This window comes from Sardina pilchardus, chromosome 11 (genome assembly GCF_963854185.1).
Source record: "Sardina pilchardus chromosome 11, fSarPil1.1, whole genome shotgun sequence".
Lineage (NCBI taxonomy): Eukaryota > Metazoa > Chordata > Actinopteri > Clupeiformes > Clupeidae > Sardina > Sardina pilchardus.
Genome location: NC_085004.1, coordinates 27,624,990 through 27,633,737, shown reverse-complemented (window position 1 = coordinate 27,633,737; position 8,748 = coordinate 27,624,990). Strand labels below are relative to the sequence as shown.

Below are 8,748 nucleotides of genomic sequence, written 5' to 3'. Positions count from 1 at the left end.
GGCGCTACACAGAAAACTCAGAAGAGAAGGTGTGATAATGAAATTAATTTGTCATTCCTATGTGGTTGACATATAACACAAACACCCTTTTAAACTGGATTATTATTTGATTATTTGGATATTTGCTTTGCCAAAGCACTTTGCAACTTTATATCTTGTGCATCATGATTCTGTATTCTATAGTTTCCTTTCGCAAGAGACATGCTTTTCATTGCAAAACAAATAAAGAGATGTCCTGAGAATAGCGCTGAGATTAACATATTGAAATATATAAGAAGTCCATCATAGTGAGTGATCTGCAGTAGGATAAACAAAGAGAACCGTAAATGAATGGCTACGGTATTATTACGGGACCATCTTTCCGTTCTGAACATAACATAACATGGCGTTATAATAATGTTTAGCTTGTGGCACACTTGAACTGTAGAGGGCGTGCTGAGCCCACAAAATGGTTTGAACTGAACAAACCTCTCCAGTGGGCTATCCTGAAAAGACTGAATGGCGAAAACTGATTTTGTTACATGAAAAAGAAAGAGCCCTCCTAGCACTTAGGCTAACGTTAAACACATCAACATACCTCTCCTTCCACATGGAAACATTCTGTGGATGCAAATGTGCCCCCTCAAAAGATGAGAATTAATGCTTCCCTTGCCTATTCTGAGTTGGGATAGTGATACACATCACTGTATTTGATACGTATACGCACTTGGTCCACAATAAAGAAACAAGTTACATCTAGAATGTTAAGCGTATTCGAACAGCCTCGGTGATTTTTGTGAGCAAAGTGTGACATATTTCGGACAGACACGTATCTGCCGCCTTGGTGCTGCGCCTGCTCAGAAGCGAGCGCATTTCTGCTTACAGTAGCAACATCCTCAGCTGGCCCTACTGGCTGGAGTCCCGATGTGCGATTGGCGGTGGTCTGATCGTGGATTGTGGTGGTGGAGCGTCTCTCTATTGTAGTCTGGTGCTGCTCCGTGTTACCTAGAAGGTGACATCTCCAAAAAAAACGCGTTATCCAGCGAGCGATGAAAGAATGATCAGAGAGAATACTGCTCGCATAGCGCAGCAAAAACTCCTGTTTTCACGGTAAGTTTATTCATTTTGGTCTTTTGTTATCAACAGCATTTGGTATGTGTTTACCGTTTCAGCGCGTTGTAGTTGCTATGAGTGCAATATCGGCATTCCGTTGTGCATAATGCCAGTGGACTCGTACAGTCATCTTTGTTGTGGCCCGTATGTTTGAGATCGTATAGATTTTTGTCTGGCTGTGTTTTGGTTAGCCTGCAGTCATTTACGCGTTTGCAGTACTACTGTGTGTATTAGGCTACTCTTTCCAAAAACATGGTCAAGCTTGATATTGCATTTTTCTACAAAAGGCTACTTTACAGCCTACTGGACGTCTACTGTTGGTTCAGTCAGCAACATTTTAGAGACGATTCAAGAACGTAAACACCATGCAGCAGACTATTAGGCTATAATTAACAGTGCATGGCTCATTATTGAGGGGCAGCTTGGATGCGTTTTGCGGACTTCAACGAGGTTTCTCACATGTTGTCTGTTTGGTGCGTCTGTTTACTCTCTGAGATGGGCCAAGCCATTCGACGTAGCCGCGTTTCACGTTACATCTGGCGAGATGAAATTGAATATGAAAGTCAATTACCAATCTAAAAATGGCTGTCGGGTGACTGGTTGTGAATTTCGTTCGCATTCTTTCCAAGTAAGGCGTGGAGTCGTTTGGCTTCAGCCAACACACGTGTCCACGTACATGCCAATGAATCAACCGAAGGTGGTCCCTCAACTCACCTTCTCAGGTAGATTAGGCTACTATCACCGCCAGCATCAATGGGCTGGTATTTGACTCAGGGTCACGATGTCAAAGCCATCAGGGCCACTCATGACAACAGCCAAGGAACAATTACTCTACATAGCCTGTATATCCTGCTATGCGTGTCATTAAGACAGTAAGGGAATGCTGGACCTCGCTTTATTTTCGCTTTATGCTCAATGATGTCAGATAATCTACCAGCTATTAAAATGATTGTTCCAATCCCAAAACACACACACACACACACACACACTACTTCTATCACGCTGTTGATAGAAGTAGGACAGAGGCAGATCTATGTCGGTTTGGGAAAGTCAAACTGGTGGTATATTTGTATGTTTAGTGTGTGTTTGGTTGGTTACACAACATGCCTTTGGTGACAGTGCTGCTACCAACGTACAGTACCTGCTGTTACTTTTAGTCTATTGATCTGTCAATCATTTTAGTGAGTAATTGAGTAGTGGTTTAATTGATACAATGACAAAAATTAATTGATGACTGGCGATTTCGGTAATGATTAATCAATTAATTGTTGCAGCCCAAATTGGTGACAGTGCCAGACAGCATGTATCTCTCTCATATGTGTGTGTGTGTGTGTGTGTGTGTGTGTGTCTATGTCTTTGTGTGCATTTGTGTATTTGTGTGTATTTGTCTGCATGCGCACGCACATGTGACTGCATATATCGAATGGTTTAAGAGGGCTTATGTATCTACTCTGTGACAATATTTTAATCTCTTATTATAGTGAATCTCATGTTTGCACACACACGCACATACACACACACACAAGTGTTCTGTTTATCCCAGCTTTATGTTTATGCATCAGTGGCCTTGAACACTGATTAATCAGATGTACAGTATGTGTATACAGTACAGTATGTGTTCATGCTTGTATGTTGTGTGCTCGTGGTCAGGTATATACAGTCGATAGCATATGTTTCAATGTGTCTATCTGTATATGTGTCTGTACATGCACCACACACGTGTGTGTTGTGGCTGTCTGCCTGTGTGTGTGTGTCTGCGTTCTGTGTGTGTGTTTGTGTGTCCCAGCCACATGTGTGAAACCTTACATTTATATCGTCTTCCCCCCCCCCTGGCCACATCAGAGCCTGATCTCCGCCGATGCTCATTGAGAGCGGCTCTTTGAACGCTAGCAGGAGGGAGACAAGCGGCTCCCCTCTGGCAGAGTCAGACATTAAGCCTGTGCGCTCAGTTAGTTAGGAGCAGTCTGGGCCTATGCTGCTGCAGAGCAGATAGCGAGGCAGCGACATGAATGGGGGGATTGTGTGTGTTCTGAGATGTCTGTTCTGAGGCTGTGACTCAGGGAATGAATGGAGGTCCGAAAGGTTTTTTTCCTCCATCCATATGTCAACATGAATGGTCTTCACAGAGAGAGCAGTTAACCTCAAGGACAGGGACTTACTGGCTCCAGACGCACGCATGCACACACACACACACACACACACACACACACACACACACACCCTCTAATACAATCATGTGAATGTTCCCTGTGTCATGACTTATTGAAAAAGTGTTTTATAAGGGAGGTGTCCACACTGGTATTTTGCAGTGTAAGTGTGACTGCACAAGGGAAGGGGCAAAACAGAGAATGGAAAATGATAGAGTGCGTTTGTGTGTGTGTGTGTGTTTGTGTGTGTGTGTGTGTGTGTGTGTGTGTGTGTGTGTGTGTGTGTGTGTGTGTGTGTGTGTGTGTGTGTGTGTGTGTGTGTGTGTGTGTGCACAGTTGTGTCAGAGAAAGAGAGTGTGTGTGTGTATCCGTGTGTGTGTGTGTGTGTGTGTGTGTGTGTGTGTGTGTGTGTGTGTGTTAGGCTACTCCAGACACAAGGCCCCTCAGTATAGCGGGGAGCTGTGAAGTTGTGTCCGTGCGAGGCAGAGATGGCTCTCCCAGCTGGCCGTGCCAACTACACCAACCACACACTGCCCTCGGAGAGGAGGACACACACTCCAGCAATAACACCGGCCAGGCCCGGCCTCTCTGTGAAAACAAACACAACAGTACCTGTAGAGCAGCTGTGTGCGTGTGCGTGTGCGTGTGCGTGTGCGTGTGCGTGTGCGTGTGTGTGTGTGTGTGTGCGTGTGCGTGTGTGTGTGTGTATGTGTGTGTGTGTATGAGTGTGTACACGCTTGTGTGTATGAGTGTGTGTGCTTGTGTTTGTCTGTGCATATGCGTGTGTGTGTGTGTGTGTGTGTGTGTGTGTGTGTGTGTGTCTAGGGGGACAGTGTGCTCTGTCAGTGATGAGGAGTGAGTGTGTGTAGATCCCATGAGGAAGGCTGTTAACACATAAGCCAGGAAACCATGAGAAATCCCCTGGGCCTGAAGAAGTACTGGAGTCACGCGTGCACGCAACGGTCAAGTGCTCTGCTGCTTACTTTCAGGAACATTAAACTACAGAAACAGTTGCACAATAGACTGAATCGCCAGTGTTTGCTTTTCTACATAGAGATAAAGATAGAGATCTTGAGATAGTTTGTTAATGTAACAAACCTAATGGTGAATTCAAGCAAGCAAATAAAATAAATCAATGAGTGAATCTTTAATTAATAGAATTTACTGTGTAATCAAAATAAATGAAGTTATTTCAGTGCTGCAGGAGATTTCCTTTCCATATGATCTTCAGGGCATTATGTACACGTGCGGTGACCAGCTCACTGAATACTTTCTCCATTGCATGTCTTGATTACAGTCATGTGCTGCTGATGTCAGCCTAAAGACGTGTGTCTGGCTGGCAGCTAGGAGCTGGAGCTGGAAGTGTGTTTTGAATTGCAGTCAAGATGTTGGCAGCGACTAGAAGCCCTGCACTCTATATCATGATCATGCAGTGGTCTTCCCTTTGTGACTTCACAGTGGTCTTCCCTTTGTTACATCACAGGGCTCCCCTGACACTGAGCTGCAAATCAAGCCACTTTTTTTTTTTTTTTTTTTTAAACGCTGCTTGTGACAAGTGTTTGAAGTGACTCAGCCACATCTGTGATTGGTTAATGTGATTGCATGCAGGTCTCTGATAGGTTGCTGTGATGTGTGCAGGATGAGCTTGTGTCTCTGTCAGGAAGACACAGGCTGCAAATACCAGCAAACCGACTCGGTTGTTGGGTTATAAACCACAGAATGCCTGTCTCTCCATTTTTGTCTATGACTCTCCTTTTTTCTGTCACATTGTCTTGTTGTCCTTCCTTCATATCTCCTCTATAGTTTACATCTCTGCATGTCTTTTTTTGTCTCTGTTCTGTTGTCTCTGAAGACTCTTTTCCATAGCTCTCTCAACCATTCTGCCATTGTCATCTGTCTCTCCCCCATATCATCTATTGCCCCCACTCTCTCTCTCTCTCTCTCTCTCTCTCTCTCTCTCTCTCTCTCTCTCTCTCTCTCTCTCTCTCTCTCACTAACTCCCTCTCTCTCACACACACACACACACACACACACACACAATCTCACTCTCATTCTTCCACATTTACCCTTCGACTCTCCCTTTTGTCTTCACTTTTATTTTGATGTCTGTCATCCTCTCATCCCAGTGTGTGTACTGACGTCTCCTTTCGACCTGTTGTCCTCTATTCTCTATCTCCTGCCCTCCTCTGTCTTTGTCTCTCATAAATGTATTTTTCTGTTTCTCTTTCTTCTCATCTATTGCTCTCTTCCCTTCATCTTTCTGTGTATCATATCCCCATCACTTTGTTCTCTCTCTCTCTCTCTCCGTCTCTGTAATGCTTTTCTCTTCCTCCTCCCCTTCTCTCTCTCTCCCTCTCTCTCTCTCTCTCTGTTCTGGAGAGGCCTCTCTAGGGGCTCGTGTCGAGGAGCAGATAGTTTCCACATGTGACCACAGCAGCTTGGATGCAGTGGCTCTTACAGCACGGGGATGGTAGCAGAGAGAAGGAACTTAACTAGTGTGTGTGTGTGTATACGTGTGTGTGTGTGTGTGTGTGTGTGTGTGTGTGTGTGCTTGCTTGTGTGTGTGTGTGTGTGTGTGTGTGTGTGTGTGTGTGTCTGTGTGTGTGTGTGTGTGTGTGTGTGTGTGTGTCTGTGTGTGTGTGTGTGTGTGTGTGTGTGTGTGTCTGTGTGTGTGTGTGTGTGTGTGTGTGTGTGTGTGTGTGTGTGTGTGTGTGTGTGCTTGCTTGCGTGTGTGTGTGTGTCTGTGTGTGTGCGTGCACATGTGCTTGTGGGCTAATGGTAATAACCATGAGAGTACATATGCACATAGCTTTAAACACCCTCACCAGTGACTGTTAAAACTCTGTTTGCATATATTGCTCTCCTCACTTACTCTCTTCCTCAAAATCAGACTAGCCTCTGCTACTCTCACTTGTGTAGCGATATCCATTCATCCACCCAGTGTAAAGGAATCCACCCTACACCATTTTCAGTGAACTACCGCAGGCCCTATCCTCCTTTCAAATACCACCAGACAACAAAGGCTCAAACACTAATCTGTAATCTGAGTGAAGGAGTGCGGGATTAACATCCCTGCAGTGGGTGTGACTTGGGACTCTCTCCCTCAGCATCAGCGGCCACTGTAGCCCCATCTTGTCGGAGACTCGGTGATGGGGGAGGCCACTGCCTGGTGGGGGTCCACACAGTGGGGTGGGGGTCTTGCCGGCATAATCCAGCCGGAATCTCTGGCTCGTCTGCTTTTACGCTATGACGTGCACTCGGATCATACACAAACAATAGGCCCCAATCTCTCACGTCCCAGATGTTGTTTATGTGGATTATTAACAAACAAACAAACAAGCAGACAGGCACAGTCATGATTGATCGTGATTCAGCTGTATTCAAACCACTTGAATATTAAATGTATTCTGCTTGAATAATGTAATTGCTGTTATTGCTGTGCTGTTGACATGTATCGGCATGTAATATGTGACGGACCATAGGAGTAAATCCCATGTATGGCCTCTCATGTACAGATCTATATGATCGTCATCCTTTTGGCCGTCAGTTTGATCTCAAGCAACACACAAACAAGGTCAGATATAAAACATGTATGTGGAGCCCCAGGGTGAGATGCATGTCAGTGTGTAGGGAAAATGTATGACTCCATGTATGTGCTCTATCACTTAAACCCATTTGTTGGGCCATCAGTTCAGTCAGCAATCTAGACAGTCAGAGGGGATTTTCACCCGGAGCAGCTGACTGTGTTGAAGTTGTGTTGATTGTGGATTAGATCCATGACTTAGTCATAATTATTATCACTTTTGTGTATAGGAAACGGTTTGTGTTTCACTGCAGCTTAATTTCTATATGTGTATTGTGAAGATGTGGAGGACACATTTTGATGTTAATACATACGATACATAGTAACTGGTAGGTGTAAAGAGAATGAGTGAAGCAAAAGGCTGAGCCTGAGAAGAAAGTGTTGAAGTCAGATGCACATTTACTTGGATACAGAAAGATTTGTGTATGTGTTTCTGTTTCTGTGTGTTTGTGTGTGTGTGCGTTCGTGAGTGCTTGTCTGTGTGTGTGTGTGTGTGTGTGTGTGTGTGTGTGTGTGTGTGTGTGTGAGTGATTGATGCATGAGTGGATCTGTATAAATGAGGGAAGAGAACGCATGAATAAGTGTGTGTTTGACAGAAAGATGCAGAATCGCGGACGCTAAGAGCATGTGTTTAGCGTGCCTTGGAGACCTCGAGGGAACGCCGTCTCTAAATGGGTCAGATGATCCACTACTACAGTTTAATTGTCTCTCTTTATTTGAAAAGTTAAATCATCTCATAAATAGGCCCTCACATCCAAACCAGCGAAACACAACACGTCCACAACAGTCATGTGAGAGTGAAAGAGCGAGAGAAGGTGAGAGAGAATGGAGAGACAAAATATGTGTGTTTTTTGTCTGTGGAACAGCGGGTTAAGCTCAAGGGTCAGTACTGGTGAAACTCAAACAGTCATGTCCACACACACGCACACACTCACACACACACACACACACACACACACACACACAGAGAGAGAGTGCCGAATCAGCCTGTGTTGTGTTTGAGAGCAGTTGTGTAAGAGGATAAGAGGGCTGCATGGCTCGGTCAGTGAGGAGATCATCGAGTGCCAGCATCAAACGTCCTGCCCTGGCGCGTGTGGTGCTGCTTGTTCCCGCTGAATGGGATCCGGGGATGATGGTGATCAGGGTGGAAATTTTGATGTTGTCCTATTTGTTTGGGTTGTGCCATGGGTTTATTTGATCAGAATGCCATTGCGTGGCAGATGGTGAAAACACATAGGGCAATAAATTATGTGAAACTGTGTGTGTGTGTGTGTGTGTGTGTGTGTGTGTGTGTGTGTGTGTAGGTATGTTTGCATGCTTTTGTGTTTGTGTGTGTCTGTCTGCAGGCCTATGTTTTCGTGCTTTTTTCTGTGTGTGTGTGTGTATGTGTGTGGTGTGTTTGTGTGTGTGTGTGTAGGCCTATGTTTGTGGCCTTTTGTGTGTGTGTGTGTGTGTGTGTGTGTGTGTGTGTGCCCGCATGAACAAATGCTCATGCCAGGAAGGAGCCTATTTCTGTATGTGTGACAGATGCCTGGAGGAGGCATGCAGTGAATGAGAGAGAGCAATGCGAGAGCGAGAAGAGAGAGCGAGGGAAAGAATGAGAGAGGCCAGGGAAAAGACCTAAAGACCCAGCGAAAGAGAGAGAGAGAGATAGGAGAAAAGGAGGAGTGTAGATACAGTGAAAACACAGAGAGAGGGAGGAAACGTGAGGCAGGTACAGAACACAAAGAAGGGAGGAGGAAGGGAGGGAAAAAAAGAAAGAGCGTGAGAGAGGGAATGAAAGAGAGAGGTGTCCGGCAGAGAGGAGTGGTGGCAGAGGAAGTTTGGCGGGAACCTTTTTGGCCTGTCCTGTGCGTCTCCTCGTTCCCAGGGGGATTGTGTTTCTGATGCGCACAGCAGACAGCCTCCTCAGAGCACAGGGAGGGT

The 8,748-nt window shown here is 45.3% G+C and overlaps 1 protein-coding gene across 2 annotated transcripts in view; it reads left to right on the top strand.

Annotated features, from left to right (window-relative positions):
* Positions 1-946: 946 nt before the first annotated feature.
* Positions 947-8,748, top strand: part of LOC134095961 (USP6 N-terminal-like protein) — a 22,820-nt gene continuing 15,018 nt past the window's right edge. For both annotated transcript variants that reach the window (XM_062549680.1, XM_062549679.1), the window contains exon 1: positions 947-1,089. The gene's annotated coding sequence lies outside the window, so the exon portion shown is untranslated. The remainder of the gene's footprint in view (positions 1,090-8,748) is intronic.